The following is a 6,127-nucleotide window of genomic DNA, read 5'->3' on the forward strand; positions in this document are numbered from 1 at the left end:
TTGGAGGGTGAAACGAAGAATGACATGAGTTCCTAGCAGAACTCCTTGAGCTCACCTTCCCAGCTCCTCCTAATTTAATCACATGGTTCCCACAGTCCCTTGTGCAGACCTCCAGAGCCGTGATTGAACCCATGGGCCTTGCCACCGCAATGCTAGAGCAACAGGTAAGCAGGCCCATTTGTGATGAAATGGATAAGTGGACAGTGAGAGTATGGTGAGGAAAGCACGTGGAGTATTCCAAGCCCCTCTCCCACTCCGATTCAGTGGCCACTCACCACCAAAGGTATAAAGTCCAAACTTCCCACCACAGCACCTGCTGTCTGCCTTGCCCTTTCCACCTCTGTTTCTGTACTCATGGCTGCCCTTGTGCTAGGATCCCTTCCACTTCCTTGCCTGTAAGCCCACCAGGCCCCAGCTCAAACATCACAGGTCTTGCAAGGGTGGCCCCATCTGCCTGGTCACTAGCCTCCTTCTCATCTCCTATGGCTCACCTTCTAGTCTGTGAGCTCCCTGAGGGCAGGGAATGGACTGTATTCATCTGTGTGTCTCCAGCATCCTGCCCAGGGACCACGTATAATAAATACTTATGGGAGGAGAGGCATGGCCAGGCTCAGGGAAACTAAGCCCAGAAGGAAGGGGCAGTCTGGGTGCCCTGGGGTCAAGAAATAGATAACCTCTGGGCATTGGACAAGAGAGCGTCAGACACAGAGAATGGAAGGGGAACAGGCCTAGGGGAACAGGGGAACTGTCCAGGAGAACAGGCTCAGCTAGGATGGTAGTGAGATGCCACAGGTGGTCACCCTGGCACATCGGGGTCAGGACTTGGAAGTCCAGGAGAAGTTCATGGACATCCTAATGAGTGGAAGGGCTGAACAACAGGCAGGCAGTGGGGTTGAGCTATCTATGCTTCAGGGTTAGACGGTCTTCACCAGAGGGCAGAGCCCAGGGTCAGGACCCCAGACTTCCAGGAACTAGAGTGGGGGGTTGGAGAGTAGAACCTGGTAATAGCAAAGCAAGGATTCTGCTCATTTATTCAACCAACATGCATGAGACTGCTGCTGGGCTCTGGGGGCTTTGCAGAGTGGTGGGTGGATATCATGAAGTCATAAAGTTAGCATAGCCTTGTGAGCTATGTAAAGGGAAAACTACAGCTCAGGGCAAGGAGAAGCCTGCTTGGGGACCAAGGCTTCAGCCACAGGGAGAGCCAGGCAGCCAGCAGACAAGGGAAGGTAGGAGACAGCACTGCCCATCCACAGACAGGCCAGGAAGTCAGGTCAGACGGATCGGGGAGGACCCTTGGCTCTTTCACTCAAGCTTGGTGTGTGTTTGGGCAGGTCACCAGCCTCCTCAACTGTGGCTTCCCCAGCGCTCACACAGGAGGGACACAACAAAACTGGGGGGGCGGGGCAGGGCGGGGCTGTTCTCCCAGGAGCTTTACTGCTGCGGAACACGATCCTGAGTGTGCACAGCGATGTCTCCCAGTCCAGGTGCTGTGGCTTCTGTTGAATGAACAGGTGGGCGGTGATGTGTGAGCTCAGGGCTCTATCTGCCCATGTCAGGGGCGGGGCAGGAAATGAAGACCTCCTCAGAAACTGTCCAATGTCTAAGCTGTACAAATAGAAGATGCTGCTTCCAAGTCCGACCGAGCACTTAGCCCACCTTTGCTGGATTGCTGTGGTTCTGTGTTGACAGAGTCCCCTCCATGCTGCTGGGGCAATAGGACTTGGTGACAGCCAAGTCCTGTTAGGAGAGGCATTAGGAGAGGTCTGGGAGTAGAGTGCACAGCACTTAAAGCTGGTGGGGTTTGGTGCACCAACTGGGCTTTCTGTGTGACCACAGACGTCTCCAGGACCTCTGATCACAGCCAAGAGATTTTCCAAGGCAGATAAGCTAATTAGGGCTCCTATTCCAGGTTTCGGTCTGAATAAGAGCTAGGAGTATGCTACATTTAGAATTTAAAGTGAGTCTTTCTATCAGCTAATTAGAGGAGGTATTCCTGGGGTGAGGCCGGAATTATGGCCACTTGAGAAGTTCTCAAAAATAATAATCACAAATTCAATTATATAATTGGTAATAGCAATTCCTACTTTTTTTTTTTTGAGCACTTGCTATGAGCCAGGCACGCCGAGTATTTATACAGCTGTTATTAGTATACCCATTTCACAAATGAATTAACTAGCGAGGCTCAAGTTCAAGAAGCTTGTTCTAGATCACAGTGAAGAGTGAGGATTTGAACCCAGCTTGTTTGTCTGAAGTGTGTTCCCTGAATCACCAGGTATACTGTCACTGGAACGAGGAATCTCGCAGGAATTTCTGCTGGCCATCCCAGTCCTGTCACTCAGCACTGGTGACATTATTAACACTCCAAGGCTTTGTGTCTGTAAAATGGGGATAATACTATCTACTCCACGAGGTTTTTGTGAGGAGAAAAGAGGGGCCCTTATATATCACACAGGCTAGTTTCTGTTTTATAGGGAGTGCTCCATAAATGTTGCCTGGCATCAGTTAGTTTATTTTGCTTCTAGAGATTTGGAAACATGACCTAAAAATAGAAGGCTAATCAGTGCCCGGGGTTTGCTGTAAAAAGCCTTCTTGCACCTGATAAGGTCAATCCTTAACATCTGTGGATGTGGGGTTTGTGTGAACTTCACAGTTGCGTGTTATCTGTCATCTTGATCATTTCTGCCTTCACCTTGCCTGTTTGCCGAGGTTGGAACTGAGCTTTGCCTTGCTCCTGAGTGGGTTCCCAGGCTGCCTGTCATCCTGGATCAAGGGTTGGATTCTGGAAACGTCTTCAATATGCTGCCTAGGCATGCTGCCTGCTCTCATCCTTTCTGGTGCTAAACCAAACCTCTTCATTGGATTAAAACCCAATTTCTGGGCCTATTGGTACATATGAGGGGCTTTCTTCAGCTAATAACTATTCAGAGATTTTCTTGCGACTGAAATGCCATCCTTGGGGTCAACCTGCTGGGTTTCCAAGAATGCATCAATTGGCAAGAGGGTTTTAGGATGTACATGTCCAAATTCTTCAAAGTCATAAAAGTTATACATTTATCTTAATGTATACTAGAGAAAAAAATATATAGTGCATAAAGTACATACTACAGGGAGTTGAGGAAGATGTCAGAAGAGTAAGATGGGGAGATCACCTTCCTCCCCACAGATACACCAGAAATACATCTACACATGGATCTGCTCCTATAGAACACTGACTGAACGCTGGCATAAGACCTCAGACCTCCCAAAAGGCAAGAAACTCCCCACGTACCTGGGTAGGGCAAAAGAAAAACAATAAACAGAGACAAAAGGATAGGGACGGGACCTACACCAGTGGGAGGCAGTGAAGGAGGAAAGGTTTCCACACACTAGGAAGCCCCTTGGCGGGCGGAGACTGCGGGTGGCGGAGGGGGAAGCTTCGGAGCTGCAGAGGAGAGCACAGCAACAGGGGTGCAGAGGGCAAAGCAGAGAGATTCCCGCACAGAGGATCGGTGACAACCGGCTCTCACCAGTCCGAGAGGCTTGTCTGCTCACCGGCCAGGGCGGGCGGGGCTGGGAGCTGAGCCTCGGGCTTCGGTTGGATCGCAGGGAGAGGACTGGGGTTGGCGGCGTGAACACAGCCTGCAGGGGGTGAGTGCACCAAGGCTAGCCGGGAGGGAGTCGGGAAAAAGTCTGGAGCTGCCGAAGACGCAAGAGACTTTTTCTTGCTTCCTTGTTTCCTGGTGCGTGAGGAGAGGGGATTAAGAGCGCTGCCTAAAGAAGCTCCAGAGACGGGCGCCAGCTGCGGCTATCATCGCGGACTCCAGAGACGGGCATAAGACTCTAAGGCCGTTGCAGCCGCCACCAAGAAGCCTGTGTACGAGCACAGGTCACTATCCACAACCCCCTTCCGGGGAGCCTGTGCAGCCCGCCACTGCCAGGGTCCCGGGATCCAGGGACAACTTCCCCGGGAGAACGCACGACGCGCCTAGGGCTGGTGCAATGTCATGCCGGCCTCTGCCGCCGCAGGCTCACCCCGCACTCCGTGCCCCTCCCTCCCTCCAGGCTGAGTGAGCCAGAGCCCCCGTATCAGCTGCTCCTTTAACCCCATCCTGAGCGAAGAACAGACGCCCTCAGGCGACCTATATGCAGAGGTGGGGCCAAATCCAAAGCTGAACCCAGGAGCTGTGCAAACAAAGAAGAGAAAGGGAAATCTCTCCCAGCAGCCTCAGAAGCAGCGGATTAAATCTCCACAATCAACTTGATGTACCCTGCATCTGTGGAATACCTGAATAGACAACGAATCATCCCAAATTGAGGAGGTGGACTTTGAGAGAAAGACATATTATTTTTTCCCCTTTTCCTCTTTTTGTGAGTGTGTATGTGTATGCTTCTGTGTGAGAGTCTGTCTGTATAGCTTTGCTTTCACCATTTGTCCTAGGGTTCTGTCTGTCCGGTTTTTTGTTTGTTTGTTTGTTTGTTTTTTACTTTTTAAAAAGCTTTTTCTTAATAATTATTTTTTATTTTAATAACTTTATTATATTTTATCTTCTTTATCTTATTTTATTTTATCCTCTTTCTTTCTTTCCTTCCTTCCTTCCTTCCTTCCTTCCTTCCTTCCTTCCTTCCTTTCTTCCTTCCTTCCTTCCTTCCTTCCTTCCTTCCTTCCTTCCTTCCTTCCTTCCTTTCTTTCTTTCTTTCTTTCTTTCTTTCTTTCTTTCTTTCTTTCTTTCTTTCTTTCTTTCTTTCTTGTTTTTCTCCCTTTAATTCTGAGCCATGTGGATGAAAGGCTCTTGGTGCTCCAGCCAGAGTCAGTGCTGTGCCTCTGAGGTGGGAGAGCCAACTTCAGGACACTGGTGCACAAGAGACCTCCCAATTCCAAGTAATATCAAATGGCGAAAATCTCCCACAGATCTCCATCTCAACAACAAGACCCAGCTTCACTCAATGACCAGCAAGCTACAGTGCTGGACACCCTATGCCAAACAACTAGCAAGACAGGAACACAACACCACCCATTAGGAGAGAGGCTGCTTAAAATCATAATAAGGCCACAGACACCCCAAAACACCACCAGACGTGTACCTGCCCACCAGAAAGACAAGATCCAGCCTCATCCACCAGAACACAGGCACTAGTCCCCTCCACCAGGAAGCCTACACAACCCATGGAACCAACTTTAGCCACTGGGGACAGACACCAAAAACAACAGGAACTACGAACCTGCAGCCTGCAAAAAGGAGACCCCAAACACAGTAAGATAAGCAAAATTAGAAGACAGAAAAACACACAGCAGATGAAGGAGCAAGGTAAAAACCCACCAGACCTAACAAAGGAAGAGGAAACAGGCAGTCTACCTGAAAAATAATTCAGAATAATGATAGTAGAGATTATCCAAAATCTTGGAAATAGAATAGAGAAAATGCAAGAAACATTTAACAAGGACCTAGAAGAACTAAAGAGGAAATAAGCAATGATGAACAACACAATAAATGAAATTAAAAATACTCTAGAAAGGATCAATAGCAGAATAATTGAGGCAGAAGAACAGATAAGTGACTTGGAAGATAAAATAGTGGAAATAACTACTGCAAAGCAGAATAAAGATAAAAGAATGAAAAGAACTGAGGACAGTCTCAGAGACCTCTGGGACAACATTAAACACACCAACATTCAAATCATAGGGGTCCAGAAGAAGAAGAGAAAAAGAAAGGGACTGAGGAAATATTTGAAGAGATTATAGTTGAAAAATTCCCTAATATGGGAAAGGAAATATCTAATCAAGTCCAGGAAGCACAGAGAGTCCCATACAGGATAAATCCAAGGAGAAACACGCCAAGACACATATTAATCAAACTATCAAAAGTTAAATACAGGGCTTCCCTGGTGGCGCAGTGGTTGAGAGTCCGCCTCCCAATGCAGGGGACACGGGTTCGTGCCCCGGTCCGGGAAGATACCACATGCCGCGGAGCGGCTCGGCCGGTGAGCCATGGCCGCTGGGCCTGCGCGTCCAGAGCCTGTGCTCCACAACGGGAGAGGTCACAACAGTGAGAGGCCCGTGAACCGCAAAAAAAAAAAAAAAAAAAAAGTTAAATACAAAGAAAACATATTAAAAGCAGCAAGGGAAAAACAACAAAAAACACACAAG

Source organism: Phocoena sinus, chromosome 4, assembly GCF_008692025.1.
Source record: "Phocoena sinus isolate mPhoSin1 chromosome 4, mPhoSin1.pri, whole genome shotgun sequence".
Taxonomy (NCBI): Eukaryota; Metazoa; Chordata; class Mammalia; order Artiodactyla; family Phocoenidae; genus Phocoena; species Phocoena sinus.